The sequence below is a fragment of the Crinia signifera genome, chromosome 19, assembly GCF_055691185.1.
Source record: "Crinia signifera chromosome 19, ASM5569118v1, whole genome shotgun sequence".
In the NCBI taxonomy this organism is placed as follows: Eukaryota; Metazoa; Chordata; class Amphibia; order Anura; family Myobatrachidae; genus Crinia; species Crinia signifera.
Window position 1 is genome coordinate 85,550,283 of NC_139226.1, and position 19,855 is coordinate 85,570,137.

Here is a 19,855-nt window from a genome sequence, read left to right on the forward strand (position 1 = left end):
AACTTGAAATATTGGAAAAATGGATTTATCATGCAACGAGGCAGTGACCCTGAGTGCACATCTAACCTGTATATCAATTATTTAAAAAAGTAAAGGATAAAGTTCTACATATGATCACATTTGTCAGCACCCATTGAGAAACTCTGGTGTGAATTAGTCAGAAAGGTTCATGTAATGGCTCCAACAATTACTAAAAACGAATGTGAATGTCTGAAGGAGGGAGAGAGGGAGGGAGAATGAGAGCAGGAGGCAGAGCGAGAGAGCGCTTACCAAATTTAGAAGAAATTACACATGGGGAAAGCCAAATTTAATCTAAAATCTATGTTTTACTATTAATACAAAATAATTTTGATATTTTTTAGCTGCAATATCATGTGTAACATTATTCTAAATACAGATTTTCCTAATTTCACTACATTCTGTATTTTATTAACAATTTTCCTTGGCCAAAGTGTATAATGCAGCACTAACCATTCTGATCCCCCCCCCCCCCCCCCCAGTTATTATGAAATGCCTAATGATAAAAAAATAAAGTGTTGTGCCCCTCCCCCATGTCCGGATAGGATCTGATACAGTTTACAATAGATGAGCTGTCGGCTGTATCCAATCGGCAAAGTGCAAGTGTGCCCAGCTGACAATCACTCATTGCCCTGACCAGTCAGCCTACTGCCGAGCAGAATGATGGATTGATTTAACTAAATATTAATACCCCAGCGATTGCATGCATACAGATGTGTCTTCACAAACATTTGTCGCAGTCGTGCCAGACTCTGCTTGTGCCAAAAGCTTCATATTTGCTTGATTTAGTGTCTTAGTTGCACTGTGACCAAGCTCCTTGTACTGATTAATTAGATATTCAGCATTGTACAGCTACAAAGTGCCTCATATATACAAGTGTCACATAACTAATTAATAAGTGCCTTCTCGTGAAGTGACACATTTCTATGCGACTACGATGCAAATTCAGGCAAGAGACCTAGTGACTAACGCTGCATAGCGTACTGGTGCTAGGTATATGTATAATCGCTGCAATACACAACGCTCCAGTTATGTAACACTGGAAAAAAGAAGTGATTGTGCTGAAAGCGATTTTACATACAAATAATACAACGGACACAAACGCCTCCTTAGGGACCCGAAAAATGCAAACACGCCAACAGATTTGTGTTGTAAAAACAAGAGCCGATGATGGTCCTGCCCGCTCATAAAACCTTATTAGAAAGTCATCAGGTTACCGGCCCTACGGTCACCAACCTACAGCAGTCTGATTACAGACTGGGAATGACCAGAAGCTCTGATGAGCTCCGAGCGCCCACCACAACATGGCTGCCTTGGCTGCTCTTCAAAGAGAGTGAAGTGCTATTCAGCTCTCAACACAGAGGCCGATGAAGGAGACACTGCACCGAAGATGGGGGCCAATGAAGGCGATAAATGACCATGAGCCCACCGCTAGCGTGTACTACAATAGCCAATAATCGGAAATACTGTATACAACATTACTGTAGACCAGTGGTTCCCAACCTGGGGTATTTGTACCCCTGGGGTACGCTGCAGACTAGTTGGTGGTACTTGAAAAGAATACTGGTAATGGTGGCAGAAGAACCACGTTGCGTCACTTCCAGTTCCATCTGCAGCGTCATCGGTGTCTCCTCATGCTTTTGCTCAGCCTGCAATCCACTGGGATCTACCCGCGCTGCCCTCAGACACCTGTATCACTCTGACACGGGTGGAGGAAGAAGCGGCATTAATCCTACAGGCATTAGTGGGAACCCCGGAGACCATACACAGACACCTCCGCTACTTCTTAATATAAGGACCCACATACCGCTCATTACCACTCCTATCATAAGTACTGTGGATATTTCAAATTGAGAGGAGGGGTACTCATAAATGAAAAGCTTAATCTCAGGGTACGGGAGAGAAAACAGCAGAGCAGAGTCTGACACATGATCACAGACCCGTTCTCATCACCTCTACTCATAATAGATTTACACCTTTTATAATTAATCTCTGTTGCAGGAATCCTCATCTTGCCAACGTCAACCCGGATAACAAGCTGTGCTTTCAATTAATCTTAGGAAGTGTCAGCAATTAGCAGGGCTAATTATAGAAAGAATGAGGACTTCTCCAAAACTGGGTTGATAGTCGCGATGGGGATCTGAGGCTGCATCTCCACAGGAAGCATCTTCTACCTAAAGAGACCCTCCTGCAGCATTAGCATGTCAGTTGTATGGTATAGCAGAGCTGCGAGCCTGTGGCTGTCCAATTCAGTGCATCCCTGTATCAGGTCCTTAATGAACTATTACTGTATAAGCACTGGGATGACCACCCATGGTTGGACACAATAAGGCGCAGTGAAGGATTTTTAGCACTGTTGCTGCAATGTTTATTTCAGCGGTATGTATCAAAGTAACACCCACATGTATGGCAGGACCTTACCCAGAGCATTGCAGTGCCTCAATAGTGCACCCTGGTATTATATCTACCCAAGGTAAACCCACGCAACCAGACCATCAGTGGTTCTCAACCTCGGTCCTCAAGTAGCCCCAACAGTGCACATTTTCCAGGTCACCCAGCAGGTGCACGTGTTACTCACTGACATTTTAAAAGATCCACTTGTGATTCTGTGTGGAGACCTGGAAAACATGCACTGTTGGGTGTACTTTAGGACCGCGGTTGAGAACCACTGATGAACATGACCATCAGAGGCATGGCCAGCTTCTTCCGCTGCTCCATGGTCCAGTTCTGACATTATCGTGCACATTGTAGACACGGTCAGTGGTGGACAGGAGTCATCATGGGCCCTTTGACCGGACTGTGTGCTGACACCTGTCTATCATAGCCAGCATTAACCAGATCAGTGATTTGTGCTATAGTAGCTCTTCAGCGTGGACGGTGTAATGGTTGGTATAACTGCCTCACAGCACTGAGGTCATGGGTTTGATTCCCACTATGGTGCAGGTAGGAAACGCTGGGGTTGGTGGCCATACAAGGCACCCAGCATCACAGCACATGATGGTGTGTCCCAGGGAAAGGCGAATAAACACAGCACATGGATTACAACAGGATCAAGGTTGTCCTTAAGACTACAGAGCTGAGATGTCCAAAGAGTTCTGGTTTCACCTGCATTAACCCAAAATAACAGCAGAGGAATGTTTCACAAGAGAAATACTAATTAAAGTCAGTTACTAAGAGTTACAGCATCTCTGCCTGCAACTACAAGTTGCCATAGCAATCTCTACAGACAGGTCTCACTTTTCTGATTCTCACATAAATGTATACGTATGAATGTAAGCTAAAGATCATTGTTCTATTTCAGGTTCACCCTTACAGGAGCCAAGAAAAAACAGAGGAATACAGCGCTTGGGTCTGTCCTGAAAAATAATTACCTACAATAGGCTATATAAAAACATTTATTGCATTCAAAGCAATACAGTACATACAATTTAGAGAATTCTCTAAAAAAAAGTGTAAAAATGAAAAATGGGTAAAAATAGTGGATTAAAAATTAGTCATTGTGTGCAAAGTTGCTTACAGGAGCCACTGACTGCTATACACCATTGGGTGCAGTCATTGTCGCTGTACAACAGAATAAGGCCTCCCTACTGCAGTCACTACAGACCTGCTCTCTCCATATGATGGGGAATCACTACTGACAGGCTATCTTCATATGATGAGGAATCACTACTCCCTACTGACCTGCTCTCTCCATATGATGGAGAATCACTACTCCCTACTGACCTGCTCTCTCCATATGATCGGGAATCCCTACTCCCTACTGATCTGCTCTCTCTCTCTCCATATGATGGAGAATCAGACAATACCTGTTCTCTCCATATGATGGGGAGTAACTGACCCTTACTGACCTGCTCTCTCTATATGATGGGGAATCACTACTTCCTACTGACCTGCTCTCTCCATATGATGGGGAATTACTACTCACTACTGACCTGCTCTCTCCAGATGATGGGGAGTAACTGATCTTTAAGGACCTGCTCTCATCATATGCTTTGGAATGTTCCTATATAAAGGCATCACAACAATCCCCTGATAGTGTTGCATTGCTCACAGTTCCTTCTATTGATTTGTTTCTTCTCTGTAGTATTAGCAGGAGTAAAGCTGATTAGAAATATTTGTGTGCCAGCGCTTGCTGTTTCAATAATTACACGGTTCTCATAAAAATATATTTAATTAACGTATAAAATACATACATACATACATTTAATATGGAAATAAAAATAAATATGAAAATAAAATAGAATGCTGGTGAATCATTTATCGCTTGAGGTTATTCATATATGATATAGTCCCGTAATAGGGGGGATTTATAAGCTGACTTATATTACCATCAATCCGTCTGGTATGGTTTTGAGTCCAGAATCTGTGACAACGGTGGTTCTGAAATGCCTTATGTTTTCAAAGGCTCACGGTTCCCTTTTTGTGTTGACTTCTCCTCCTCTGTGTGGATCTTTAGGGATAATGCAAACCCAAACGATTTTTCATCCAGTATGACAAAGGGGTGTCTGAAGGGTGTTGAACCAGGTCACTTTAGGATGGAGTCAGCAGGCAATATACAGCTCAACCACCGTTGTCACAGATTCTGGACTCAAAACCATACCAGACGGATTGATGGTAATATAAGTCAGCTTATAAATCCCCCCTATTACGGGACTATATCATATATGAATAACCTCAAGCGATAAATGATTCACCAGCATTCTATTTTATTTTCATATTTATTTTTATTTCCATATTAAATGTATGTATGTATGTATTTTATACGTTAATTAAATATATTTTTATGAGAACCGTGTAATTATTGAAACAGCAAGCGCTGGCACACAAATATTTCTTTTTTCTTGTTTATCAATTGGGGCCTGACAAGCCCTGTGCCAGCAGCTAATTGATTGCGCAACACACAACTACTTCTTTTATCTCCAGTAAAGCTGATTAGATCAGAGCTTTAAACCAATAACAGCTTCCCCTGCTGTAGCCTTGTAAGCAGGTACTCTTGTGGGTAACTAATTAAACCGACTGGCCCATACCCCATGGGATGAACATGCAAACATACTTCACCATACATGTACATTACAAAATATTCTCATATACCCAAGTTCCATCAGTAAAGATTTACTTTGTACCCTGTAATGTTTCTTATTTCCCGAGTCAGTACACCAATAGCCCACAAATTATTAAGGTATAATAACCTCCCCATCTTTTTCAATTACCAGTTAAAAGCCCATGTAAATGGTTTTATGGATGTCCCAGCAGGCTCAGCATGGCCACACCTCCTCTCACTAATGCATCAGTGAAGAGAGACAGAGGCGGCTAGGACAGAAGATGGGACAACGCCCTGTGTCAGCAAACTGCTTGGAAAAGTGAACCACCCACAGGGATCAGAATGTAAGTGCTCACCTGTACTGAGAGACGAGGGTGAGAGGAGGCCGGAACATACAGCATCATATAGGGCAGTGGTTCCCAAACTGTGTGCCTAGGCACCCTGGGGTGCCTCAGGACACTTGCAGGGGGGCCTTGGGTTGGTGGACCAGGTTTAATTCATATTATTTATAGTCAATGTAACAGGCAAAATCAGTGCTTGTGGCTGCCAATCATAATATATGTGGGCAAACAGAAGCAAACCCTGTCCCTCACCAGATAACTGTGACATATAAACACAATGTACTTAATTTAATATTTTTTTCAGAATTTCTCAATAAGAAGCATTTGGCCTAGGGGTGCCTTGAAAATATTTTGGTGCTCTAGGGTGCCATGATTCAAAAAAGTTTGGGAACCACTGATATAGGGTGAGGCTAGTATGGACGCCCTCCAGTGGCCGGCAGCACCACCACAGAAGTGATATAGGATATTAGACTATTTGATAATACAACAATATTTAATAATACTAACGCTTATTCTCAATTCACTGTAATTGTCTAACACCATAATTTATAAGGGAAGCGGTCATCTATTAGAATGAACTTAGGTCTACAGTCATTGGGTCGACCCCACTAGGTCGACTGGCAGGAAGGTTGACCTGACTTAAGGTCGACATGGGCCAAGGTCGACATGACTTAAGGTCGAATTTGCATAAATGTCGACATGAGGAAGGTCGACTGGTCATAAGGTCGACATGGGGTTTTCACTGTTTTTTGAGCCGACATGTGCCGACAGGCGGTATTTCACGCCCTACCATCCACTAGGGCGTGGAGGAGGTTATTAAAGTTGTGGCGAGCGAAGCGAGCCACCGTGCCCGAAGCATCGCGAGCGAAGCGAGCATTGCGAGGGTCCGATTCTCGTTGCCAACTGTGTCAATGTCAACTGTGTCGACATTCGGATCGAAAAACAGTGAAAAACACATGTCGACCTTTATGCAAATTCGACCTTAAGCCATGTCGACCTTGGCCCATGTCGACCTTCCTGCCAGTCGACCTAGTGACTGTAGACCTAAGTTCATTCTGACAGATGTACCGATTCCAATTTATAATTACCTCTGATGGTTAACATGCCACAAAACTACTTTAGAGGCTGGGATCGACAGGGCAGGCATCAGTCACGGGGGCTGGGATCCAAGGGCGAGACATACGCAATAGGGGCTGGGATCCAAGGGCCAGACATACGCAATAGGGGCTGGGATCCAAGGGCCAGACATACGCAATAGGGGCTGGGATTCAAGGGCCAGACATACGCAATAGGGGCTGGGATCCAAGGGCCAGACATACGCAGTAGGGGCTGGGATCCAAGGGCCAGACATACGCAATAGGGGCTGGGATCCAAGGGCCAGACATACGCAATAGGGGCTGGGATCCAAGGGCCAGACATACGCAGTAGGAGCTGGGATCCAAGGGCCAGACATACGCAATAGGGGCTGGGATCCATGGGCCAGACATACGCAATAGGGGCTGGGATCCATGGGCCAGACATACGCAATAGGGGCTGGGATCCAAGGGCCAGACATACGCAATAGGGGCTGGGATCCAAGGGCCAGACATACGCAATAGGGGCTGGGATCCAAGGGCCAGACATACGTAATAGGGGCTGGGATCCAAGGGCCAGACATACGCAATAGGGGCTGGGATCCATGGGCCAAACATACGCAGTAGGGGCTGGGATCCAAGGGCCAGACATACGCAATAGTGGCTGGGATCTAAATGCCAGACATATGCAACAGTGGCTGGGATCTATGTGCCAGACACACGCGATAAGAGGCTGGGATCTAAGGGCCAGACATACGCGATAGATGCTGGGATCTAAGGGCCAGACATACGCGATAGGGGCTGGTATCTAAGGGCAAGACATATACGCAATAGAGGCTGGGATCTAAGGGCAAGACATACGCAATAGGGGCTGGGATCTATGGGCCAGACATACGCAATAAGAGGCTGGGATCTAAGGGCCAGACATACGTGATAGATGCTGGGATCCAAGGGCCAGACATACGCAATAGGGGCTGGGATCCAAGGGCCAGACATACGCAATAGGGGCTGGGATCCAAGGGCCAGACATACGCAATAGGGGCTGGGATCCATGGGCCAGACATACGCAATAGGGGTTGGGATCCAAGGGCAAGACATACGCGATAGAGGCTGGGATCTAAGGGCCAGACATATGCGATAGAGACTGGGATCTACGGGCCAGACATACGCAATAGTGGCTGGGATCCAAGGGCCAGACATACGCAATAGTGGCTGGGATCCAAGGGCCAGACATACGCAATAGAGACTGGGATCCTCTAATAATTTACAGAAAAGGTTGATTTTTACAATCAGACATACACAATAGAAGCTTGGGTCTGCAAGCAAATCATTGTGTGGTTACTTAACGTTATATGTAAGTGACCTGGGGTATATGATTAAAACACTCTGTACAGCAGTGCATATAATATGTAGGGGTTACATAAACTATAGGGTTATTAATAGAGGCTGTGGTCCTCATCCGAACCTGCTTCCCCACCGTTTATTGTAGAACTGGACGGAAGAATGCAATGGACATTAGCAGGGAGAGATCCATGCATTACTGAGACGTACACACTGACCTACAGTACAACCATGGGAACCGGGGCCTGCACAAGCAGCACGATGCAGTCTGCAGAAACATCACATTGAGGCACCATTGCATCCCAAGACCCATAAGCCAGTACTGCCTGAAAGTTTCAGTCTGCAGCACAGGAAATGATGACTAAATTGCATTAACCCTTGTGAGGTTACACAGCGCTGAGCGAGCACATTCTCTGCCATTACGTACAGTTCTCACACATCTGCATTACGATTCACTCTAAAGTCCCAGGAATAATGGGTTATACAAAGAGATGGGAATCTGTCCAATCTCCCAGGATAACCTCCCCTACCACACAGATAGGACACCGAGGGCATCTTGTGCATGGATCCTTTGTTTCTGCTCAGATGGATCCTGCCTGGAAGGAGGTGTTTATTTCTGATGAAGAACAGGACAAAGGCTGAGCGGTATTGTCACCTACCTCCACCAAGAAGCGCTATTCTCTGCATGAAGAGGGGGGTTCCTTGTACAGGCCCCCAGGTCTCCGCTCCTGGCTGCAGGAGACATTGGAGGAAGCAGCAAGCTCATACAAATCACTGATTGGTATCTTCGGTTCCGTTAGCCCTTTGATACGAATGGACGACAGCTTGTAACTCTATTTCTCCTGTGTCCTGTCTGCTGCTTGCACACTGGCAATTTCATGCTCAATTTGTACTACAGAAAATCAGCAGTGATCTCTCCTCTTCTCGCTCACTCTCTATCTGACTGCAGGGGTCCCAGAGGACACGCTCAGGAGCTAAGGAGGAGGAGGAGGAGGAGGAGGAGGAGGAGGGGGGGGGGGGATGGGAGGAGATAATAGGGATGCCGAGCCTCTCTCCTCCACTTCATCAGGATAGGATGGAGAATACCAGACCACAAACACAGTAAATATCCAACCAGCTGATGAAGACTGTGATGCTCAAACACAAAGGATTGAGGGAGTAACATGTAACAGGTATTCTCATTGCAGTGGTCTATTTAAAATGGATACATTTCAATGCGGTCTGTCATTTACCAATCTAAGACATAAATACGGTCCCTATAATTGCAGGATTTGAGTAAAGACTTGGCATATTTGTGTGCACACAGATTAATATGAGATAGGTTTAATTCTGCGCTGTGATCCACATCGGTTCCAGGCCTGTCTACATCACGGTCCACCTATGCTGATCCACAGAATGTCTGACAAACAAGGCTGGGAAGATACAGGAATTACAAAAGCATTAGATCTATAGTAGATCTTGGCCAGCTGCATTGTGAACCCTGAATCCAAGTAAGAGCATCTGATTTCATACAGGAACTGTACACGGTCTCCGGGCATCGACAGCTAGGTGCTTGTAGCGCTATTTGCCTGGCAGCGGGATGTGCAGCGCCGCTGAATTTGAAATAATTTTTAAAAGACTGGCCGGGCGCTGATTGGCTGAGAGCGTCTGGACAGTCTTTTCAACATGTTTTCAAATCCAGCGCTTCCCGCCCCGCTGATTGGACCCCACCACCCGCTGCCCGGACCAGGGTAAGTACCTTTCACACCAGCGGGCGCAACCCTGTTAGCTAGCAGAGTTGAAATCCCTGCAAATTTTCCAGGGAATTTGGCTTGGGAACCTTGCACACCAGCGCTAGTCACAGGTTGTTCCCGTGGCTAACCTGGGAATTTTGGCTGGTATGAAAGGGGTATCAGTGAGTGGTGGGGAATATAAACATAACAGGTGAGAAGATGGGAAGAGGACTACAGAAGACAGGATAGTCTTCTATCCCTATAGATTGTAAGCTTGCAGCAGAGCCCTCTAACCTCCAAGTCTGTCTGTCGTTACCCAGTTTGTTTTATCACTGTCTACTGTTGTAAAGTGCAACGGAATCTGCCACGCTATATAAGAAACTGTATATAAATAAATAATAATAAATTAGGTTCTCCGAATGAGACTACAGACCACACTGTACTGACGGTGGGCAATGGTGTGGCACATGCAGTTTGTGCACGTACAGTCAGTCAGTCATACTGGATAAACGCAAAATGCTGTTTTCGAGTAAAGCTGCAGCCTGTGTAACATTTAGCTGCAATATAACTGCAGGGCAGGTTGTTTCTGTAACCAGCATTATGGGAGGGAGGGACAATGTGCAGCAGCATAACGCAGAACAGTCCTCGTCAAGCGTACTCCAACCTAGGGAACTGGGGTGCTAAGTGCTGTTTGATGGGAGTGGACCAATGGGCCTGGTGGAACATACATGCCTTTTTACCCCCTTTTTTGGGGAAAAATCCCTACTTAGTCAGTGGCTGCAAATAACTGTCACAGTTTCCAAATCATCCAGCAGATAACATGTTCCAGGTCACCCAGCAGGTGCACAAGGACACTGCACCAACTGTTACAATGCATCACCATTGTGCTCTGGAAAATGTAACAGTTGGTGCAGTGTCCTTGTGCACCTGCTGGGTGACCTGGAACATGTAAGTGGCAGGCAGATGTTTTGCTACATAACTATGAAACAAATCACCGATAATAACACCAATACTTGGGCTAAAATTATTATAGCTTCTCAAAATCCCAAAATGCAAGGTACCGAACATCGTTACTGAGCCAGCCTTATGAGGAAAGGTGCCACAGTACTTATGTTATTTATACAGCATATGTCCCATATACAATTCTGAGACACATAGTGGTAAATGTACTAAAGCTTCTGAAAATGAAAAAGAGGTGCTGTTGCCCATAGCAACCAATCAGATTCTATCATTTCTCTATTGAATGTGGTTGGTTGCTATCGGCAACATCACCTCTTTTCATTTTAAGACTTTAGCTTTAGTAAATTTACACCTTTGTCTGCTAATCCACAGACCAAGAGCTTTTATTTGGTATATGATCATAGAAATCTGTCACTCATACAAGTCACCCTTCTGCTATTAATATAGAAATGCCATTCATTTCCAGGGCGGGATGTACAGATGGAGAAATGTGGTAAAAAATAGGATTTTAATACCTACCGGTAAATCCTTTTCTCTGAGTTCTTATGGGATACAGGGAAGTCGTTCATAACGATGGGGAAAAGAGGATATCCGAAGGAGACAGGCACATATAAAACTTTATACTGGGTGTACTGGCTCCTCCCCTCTGCTCCCCTCCCTCTAGTCAGTTAATAGAAACTGTGCCGAAGGAGAAGAACAATATGAGAGGAATATGTGTAATATTTAACGTGGTGAGATTCATCCAGCACACCCAACATACATTCAACATACATAGACCACTGTAGCGACCACAGAACATGGGAAGTCTCAGGGCCTTAGAACATGTCAACCATGACATCTTTTGTAACTGTGTTCCAACTGGAACAACTTAAAAAGAAATATCACCTAAGTGATAAAATACACTCGTGAACAGCTGAGGTACACGATGTAAACAGTAAGGTTACCTTGGTAACCTACACCCTTATGCCCGCAAGGAACAAAGGGTAGCAGGAGGACACAGTATTGGTCCACATCTCACCATAGTGAGTAAGGCAGAACTCCGCACAGAGGCGGGCGCCCTGTATCCCATAAGAACTCCGAGAAAAGGATTTACCGGTAGGTATTAAAATCCTATTTTCTCTTACATTCTTATGGGATACAGGGAAGTCGTTCATAACGATGGGGATATACCAAAGACATCAGAACGGGCGGGATTGTGCAGAGATTGCCGCAGCACCGCTTGCCCAAACTGAGTATCTTCAGTGGCCAAAGCATCAAATTTGTAAAACTTGACAAAAGTGTGTTGGCCTGACCATGTAGCTGCCCTACACAATTGTAAGGCCGACACTCCTCGGGCAGCCGCCCAGGAAGTCCCCACTGAACGAGTTGAGGGGGCTTTCACCCCAGCAGGCATAGGAAGCTTCGCTACCACATAAGCCTGTTTAATGGTTGCACAGATCCAGCGTGCAATAGACTGCTTAGAAGCAGGACGCCCGATCTTTTGGGCATCATAAAGGACAAACAGTCCATTAGTCTTGCGAATTCTCGCTGTTCTCCTGATGTAGACACGGAGAATCCTTACCACATCCAAAGATGTTGGCACCTCAGAATGAGGCCCACTAGCAGGAACCACAATTGGCTGGTTCACATGGAACGCAGACACTACTTTGGGAAGAAAACGCGGGTTTGTGCGTAATTCTGCCCTGTCTTCATAGAAGATCAAATATGGACTCTTGCATGTTAATTCCCCTAGCTCAGAGACCCGCCTAGCCGAAGCTAGGGCTAGTAAGACCACCGTCTTCCATGTCAGATATTTCAACTCAATTTCCTCCAATGGCTCAAACCAGGAGGATTTTAGGAACGTCAGAACGACATCCAAGTCCCATGGTGGAGTAGGGGCCACAAAAGGAGGCTGTATATGCAATACTCCTTGCAGAAATGTCTGCACTTCAGGTATATTAGCCAGCTTCTTTTGGAAAAAGACAGATAATGCAGGTACCTGCACTTTCAAGGAGCCTAAACGTAGGCCCAGATCCAAACCAGATTGAAGAAATCTGAGAAATCTTTCAAGTTTAAACTCTGATGGAGTAAACTTTTCCTGTTCACACCAACCCACATATCTCTTTCAGATATGGTGGTAATGTGCAGCCGTTACTGGTTTCCTTGCACTTGTCATAGTTTTGATGACTGATGTGTGAAATCCCTTTTGTGTCAGGATCTGCCGCTCAACTTCCAGGACGTCAAACGCAGCTGTTCCAAGGCCTGGAAGACGCACGGACCTTGCATGAGCAGGTCTCTTTGCAGAGGTAGGCGCCACGAGTCCCTTTGAAGACTTAGTAGATCTGGGTAACACGCTCTTCGTGGCCAGTCCGGAGCCACAAGAATCACCTTGGCTCCGTCTCTTCTTATCTTCCTTAACACCTGAGCCACTAGGGGAATCGGTGGGAAGACATAAATCAGGCTGTTGAACGTCCACTGTATGGAGAGGGCGTCCACTCCTTCTGCCTGAGGGTCTCTCGCCCTGGAGAAGTATCTGGATACTTTCCAATTGTGTCTTGATGCCATCAAGTCTACTAGTGGGGTCCCTGGTTCCCATACCGGGAGTCGAACCCAGGCCGCCTGGGTGAAAACCAGGAATCCTAACCGCTAGACCATATGGGAAGTCCAAACAGCAGCCCCAAAATAATAAAGAAATTAAACAGAAGACAAAACTCTCTGGAGCTCTTCCTGATGTGTGCTTCTCCTGAGGCACATTTCTAAAACTGACTAGAGGGAGGGGAGCAGAGGGGAGGAGCCAGTACACCCAGTATAAAGTTTTATATGTGCCTGCCTCCTTCGGATATCCTCTTTTCCCCATCGTTATGAACGACTTCCCTGTATCCCATAAGAATGTAAGAGAAATACAGTTTCGCTTTTTTTTATAGCATTTCCAAATGAACTAAAGCCCCCCTGGTGGGGCTCCGACATGGAGCGTATTACCAGCTACAGCGGGCGCTATCCTATAGGGCTTATGGGCTTCTTTCTGTAGCGCTGTCAGCATGCCACAAGGGGATCCCAGTCAGACACCAGCATGGATCTAAAAGGGCAGCTCTTGTCGGGAGAGCTGCTCACCACATGTAATGGGTGTGGGGATGCGCCGTCAGTGGTTGGTACATCCTTCCCCCAATATGAAGCTTTGGACTCTTCCACCTGAGATCTGTGCACTGAGGCCTGATTCATTGCTAGCCTACGTCGCTGCCAGATATTACTGCCTTATACTAATGGGTGTATTCGCCCATCTCTGCAGGCATGTCAGATTATGTCCGTGTGCATCACTCCAGCGAGTATTACTATAAGCACTTACTGGGTGGAAAAGATCACCATAGAAACATCCCATCGCCATATGCACTAATCAAGTGAGCGCATCAGACTGGCTACACTCCCATGAGAACAAGCTTTTCCATATGCCTGTATGAGAACTGGCCAGTTGCAGCCCTGGAACAGAGTGATCTGGCCAAGTATGGAGCAAACTGCTCTAGAATCCTCCGTGTAATAGGAGCATATGCGCAGTGCAGCACATGTGCAGGCAGGAATTGCTTCTTCCGAGACTTTCGCAGCCTCTGGATTTAAATCAGGCTGTGCTTGTTGGAAAAGCGGTGTGTACAGCAGTGTGGAGGCCAGTGTCTCCTACTGGGACGTCAGGGGTTGGAATATACTGTACATCCCTACAATTAGCAGCAGTGTGGAGGCCAGTGTCTACTACTGGGATGTCAGGGGTTGGAATATACTGTACATCCCTACAATTAGCAGCAGTGTGGAGGCCAGTGTCTCCTACTGGGATGTCAGGGGTTGGAATAAACTGTACATCGCTACAATTAGCAGCAGTGTGGAGGCCAGTGTCTCCTACTGGGACGTCAGGGGTTGGAATATACTGTACATCCCTACAATTAGCAGCAGTGTGGAGGCCAGTGTCTCCTACTGGGACGTCAGGGGTTGGAATATACTGTACATCCCTACAATTAGCAGCAGTGTGGAGGCCAGTGTCTCCTACTGGGACGTCAGGGGTTGGAATATACTGTACATCCCTACAATTAGCAGCAGTGTGGAGGCCAGTGTCTCCTACTGGGACGTCAGGGGTTGGAATATACTGTACATCCCTACAATTAGCAGCAGTGTGGAGGCCAGTGTCTCCTACTGGGACGTCAGGGGTTGGAATATACTGTACATCCCTACAATTAGCAGCAGTGTGGAGGCCAGTGTCTCCTACTGGGACGTCAGGGGTTGGAATATACTGTACATCCCTACAATTAGCAGCAGTGTGGAGGTCAGTGTCTCCTACTGGGATGTCAGGGGTTGGAATATACTGTACATCCCTACAATTAGCAGCAGTGTGGAGGTCAGTGTCTCCTACTGGGACGTCAGGGGTTGGAATATACTGTACATCCCTACAATTAGCAGCAGTGTGGAGGCCAGTGTCTCCTATGCTACTGTATGTGAAGGTCAGAACATCCTATCAGTTCTGGAGTGTAATAATTTACAAACACCTGAATCTGAAAAGTCGAACAAATCTTACACTCAAGCCATGGTCCTACCTACACACGCTGGTTATGGCATATTAAATCTAGTGTTTAGATTTACAGTCAAAAAGGTTGACCGTGAAAAGATCAACATGGTCAAAGGTCAACATGGGTTTTCAGTGTCTATGTCGACATAGACACCATATTAGTATACCGCTGCGCTCGCTATGCCTTGGGCATGGAGCCTCGCTGTTTGGCACACTAATATAATCTAACTCTATGCCCACACGGATGGTAAAAATATGAAAAAATTGTTAGACGAAAAAATCATGAAAATCTTATGTCGACCGAAACACTGTAGAACTAATGAGCGCTGATCCGCTCTCCGAGGAATAGAGATATGAACATGATCATATAGATTGTAAGCTTGCGAACAGGGCCCTCATACCTGTGACTGTCTGTAAATACCCAGTTTGTTGTATCACTGTCTCCTTTGCAAAGCGCAATGGAATAAGCTGCGCTATATAAGAAACTTAATAAATAATAAAATAATATATACAGACAGAATCATCTCTGATTGTTACTGCAGCATTACCCTGACATCAAGGCTTCTCCTTAGTCTCTCCTCCTCCTCCACCCCCATCAGGGATGTAACCAAAGCCAGGCAGGCATAAAGCCCAGTGTGCAGCGTGTTCCGGACCCCCATAAACTGTTTCTGCAGCAAAACCCTGAGATCACGGGACTCTCTTCAGTGTCTCCCCCCACTACCCCCCTCATTGGGTATGTAACCAGAGCCGGGCAGGCACAAAGCCCAGTGTGCAGCGTGTTCTGGACCCCCATATACTGTTACTGTGAGCCGCAGACAGCTGCATGGTGACCCTTCCTCTCCCTTACTGCACACACATTGGCATACAGTCAGGATGGGGTGCTACTAGGTCACATACATATTGTATTATAGAAAGTACCGGAGGTCCCATTATTTACTGATTGGCAACAAAGCAAAATGATGGACCAGAGGAGACACAGACCACATCCCCTTATACAGCTGTGTATAAAGGATACAGATACATGGACTCCATAGTGTAATGCTGTGCCCCCAGGGTTATGTTACCCCAGTGTTCAGCCTTCCTGTAGACATGGTAACACTGCAATCAGACAGTAAGTGCAGTGATGCGTCCCCTGCACACACAGAGGGGGCAGGCAGCTGCTGACAGGACCCATAAAGGAGATGGATATGATGAAGCAGAGCCAGGTTACTGGTCCTGTGTGTCTCCCTCATACTAGATAAAGACACCCAAGTCCAATGCTACATGTTCACCTAACCAGAGGACGGTATAGGATTTATCGGTACTATGTTAGTTGGGCACCCACTATAGTTAGTACGCTCATACCCCCACTCCCCATGTTGACATGGAGTTGACTTTATATAGTGTGGCGAGCGCAGCGAGCCACCGAGCCCGAAGTGTGGCGAGCCCCGCGAGGGGACACGGAGTACTAAGCAAATAGCTTAGTGGGCACCCAACTAACATAAGTACCGATTTATCATAACACACAACTGAAACCAATATAACAGCACGCTAATAACACGCCAAGGCCCAGAGAACACACAACGCCTCCTATGTGAGGTATGCACCAATTGCTGCAGGTGGTCAGAATCCAGCGTCTATTTCTGCACCCAAACATCATCCATCACAACAGAAAACCTAATCGGCCTGAAGGAGCCAGCACAATTAGGGAGGGCCCGCAGAGACTTCTTACCACACAATACACTACTGCAGGCTCTGAGGTGGCACTGAGCGGGTGGAGGCTAGAACGTTGAATGGGGGCATTTTGTACCAACCAGGGACATTCAGTAAAGTGCAATAAAATCACTAATACACATCAACTAAAGACCGGATATTCTTGTCCCCTCAAGGTAAAACTTGTAATCAATTAAGGTGCCTGCACAACCCAATTATGGGCCACAAGTCTGTGGAATGGGCCGGTACATCCATACGTACAAGAGAGGTCTTCCAGTGTATTAATAACCTCCCCAGTTAATGAGCTTATAGGGGAGTCTAGCTATAGGCATGCAAATGTCACCATTAACAAGGAAATGGGATGTACCTGGTGTGCCAGGACAGAGCTTCTATATAACTCGCACTCTAGAAAGACAAGAGGAGGCATGAAGAGTGAGGGCCGAGGTTCCCTGGAAGAGTTAATGGAAGCAGCCACAGTTAGTCAGTCTGACACGGTGCCGATGTTGGAGTAGGAAGCAGGAATTCCCTGGCAGAGAGCTCGGAAACCTTTTCTCAGTGAAGTACTTCCCTTTCCTGGCTACAGAGGAGCAATAGGGTAACAATCTCCTGCACATCTTCCATTCATTCGGGGAATACATTTTCTTATTGTACACTGTCCATGAGGAGTCTCAACAACAGACCAGGAGACGGAGCCCAAGCCACAGTATATATTTCTTTATTCACAGTTTCTTATATAGCGCAGCATATTCCATTGCGCTTTACAATTGGAGACAAATATATGGGTTCTGTATGTGGCCAATACCTATATAATACAGTCTAATCAATAGAGAGTGATTCTGGAAATCAGTGTCCAGCAGAGCATACAGCCATCGCTAGCTGTACATATAAAACATGCATCGAGTACAGGAAAACACCAGAGATCGCCTTGGGCCTTTCCACGATCCCTTCAGCAGCCACTTCACTTTATAAGTTACTCCACTATAGTATTAGGCGGAACTCTGTGTGAGGTGATCAGTGCTATATGTCAGGTGATCAGTACTACGTGGCCATACGAGGTGGCAGGTGCTATGTGGCCACGTGGCATGACAAGTGCTACGTAAGCCTTACACTAACAGGTATATTCAATGCCGCTCGGCAAGTGGCAGTGACAGGTTTTGTATGGCAATGATGGCTTTTTTTAGTGGGGAAAAGCCATCCTCGCCATCCAGCCCCCTCACCGGCCGCTTGCCATATTCTACATTCCGGAGAAATTCTCGACTTCCCCTAAACGGCAAGATTTGCCGCAAATGCAGTAGGCCTGCTGCATTTTGAGGCGAACCGCACTGTTTTGACAGCGACACTCGCTGTTTCCACCTCGCCTCAGGGAACAGGCAAGGTGGAAATGACAAGTGCAGGGGGTGAATACAGACGGCAAGCTATTGGCGCTGCTTGCCATATAGCTCGCTGTCACCTGCTCACGCCCCCCTCACATTGACTATACCCCTAAATTATGTCTTTTGGTCTGGAATTTAATTATTGACTCTCCTGTTACCTGAGAACAAAGTGGCCATTTATCTATGCACACTCCTAATAGTTTGCGTAACTGGGCGATGTCACTGAGATATGGGTGGGCTCTGCAGATCTATAGGTAACCAAGTGCCAATGCATTTTTTTAAGATGAATAAAATAAATATAATATAAAGTCAATACAGCTGCCTTCTAGAGAACCACCATCCCCCTACAAACCACAACACTCAAAAAATGTAGCAATGCCTTTTAATTATTACTCTAATTAACAGTAATTAGTCATGACTCAAACCACAATGAAGTGAATGGCTTCTGTAACAACAACCAGACTTGTTTAAGTCTTGTTTAAAAGGTAAAGTACTGTATTTGCTGGCGTATAAGACTACTTTTTTACCCCTGAAAAACATGCCTCCAAGTGGGAGGGTCGTCTTATACACCGGGTGCACTTATATAACAAACTATATTTTGAGTGGAAATGTTAGGGGGTCGTCTTATACGCCCAGTCGTCTTATACGCCGGAAAATACGGGTACATATCAATTCTGTAATTAATTTTTTCAGATGAGGACAGGACAGAAAAAAATACCATTTTCTAGTTATCGTTTGATACAGGCATAAAATATTTGTATCATGGCTGTTTGTCTATAATAAATAATAATCATCATCCATTTTTGCTTCATTTGCTATATATTGGTTCTATCCCTCTTGTAGAACATGGTAGTCAGGTGCAGTGAGCAGTAAATCGCACTTGCTCTGCCTAGGACTTAGCGAAGCCTCCGGCACGGTGGGAACCAATGTCAGATGTTCTGTGCCGTACAAGTTCCAACCCAATAGTGGGCAGCGATGTCTCTGCGTTCTGGGGAGGTGATGTATGCTTTGGGGCATGGTGCGGTATACAGCTGGAAGTATTACACAATGGGTAGACTGTGGTCATAAAGGGATGTACATAGTAAGCCACAATACTCAGGTTAGGCTGTGACATTCTAACGCCGCTCATATGGTATTAAAGGGATTAAGCTGTGAGAAGAGAACATTAACTACATGATGACATCACCAGCAGTCTGAACTGATGACAAAGTAGGATTCACCCTGCTTAAACACCATAGCCGAGCGCACGCAGCTGCGGCAATTCCCGCTTCGAGGCTGTCTGAGAACTCCGAGATACAGAGATCACTGCCAGCCCTGCCTCATCTCCAAGCTTCATCAATATTGGCGATATATTACAGATATATGATGAAGCCTCGTCATAGGCTCGGGACATGTACGATGGACACTAATCACATTATATGGTAAAAAGCTTTAGGTTCTGTACATATAGAAAAGTCTGGTCATATTGTGTTTAATATGTTTTTTTATAGAAATGTTTATTTGTTTTTACTATATCATATACTATCTACTTTATTTATGAATATTGTCCCCGTTTTCAACTTCTGCTCTCATTTTGTCGTATGTATACCTATTGATTGCTTATTTATTCATCAATTTCTTACTAATCAGAATCAATGAACTAGTTTGATATGATGGATTTTGACTATAATGTATGTATTTAATAAGTCTTCATCATGTATCTGTGATATTAGAGGACACGCTGTAATTTAAATGTATTGAATCAGCTTAAACATTCAGAATACCTGATTACTAAATAGTGTT

General features: G+C 45.5%; 1 protein-coding gene and 1 non-coding gene across 11 annotated transcripts in view; both read right to left on the reverse strand.

The window, feature by feature from the left end:
• Nucleotides 1–19,855, reverse strand: part of ARHGAP32 (Rho GTPase activating protein 32) — a 197,896-nt gene that overhangs the window by 44,327 nt on the left and 133,714 nt on the right. The window contains exon 1 of one of the 10 annotated variants that reach the window (XM_083162860.1): nt 8,474–8,753. The exons of the other annotated variants lie outside the window; for them this stretch is intronic. The gene's annotated coding sequence lies outside the window, so the exon portion shown is untranslated. Of the gene's footprint in view, nt 1–8,473; nt 8,754–19,855 lie in introns of those variants that run through there. 10 annotated transcript variants of the gene reach the window in all.
• TRNAE-UUC (transfer RNA glutamic acid (anticodon UUC)) lies at nt 13,055–13,126 on the reverse strand. Its single transcript has one exon. It is a non-coding gene; the product is annotated as a tRNA-Glu (tRNA).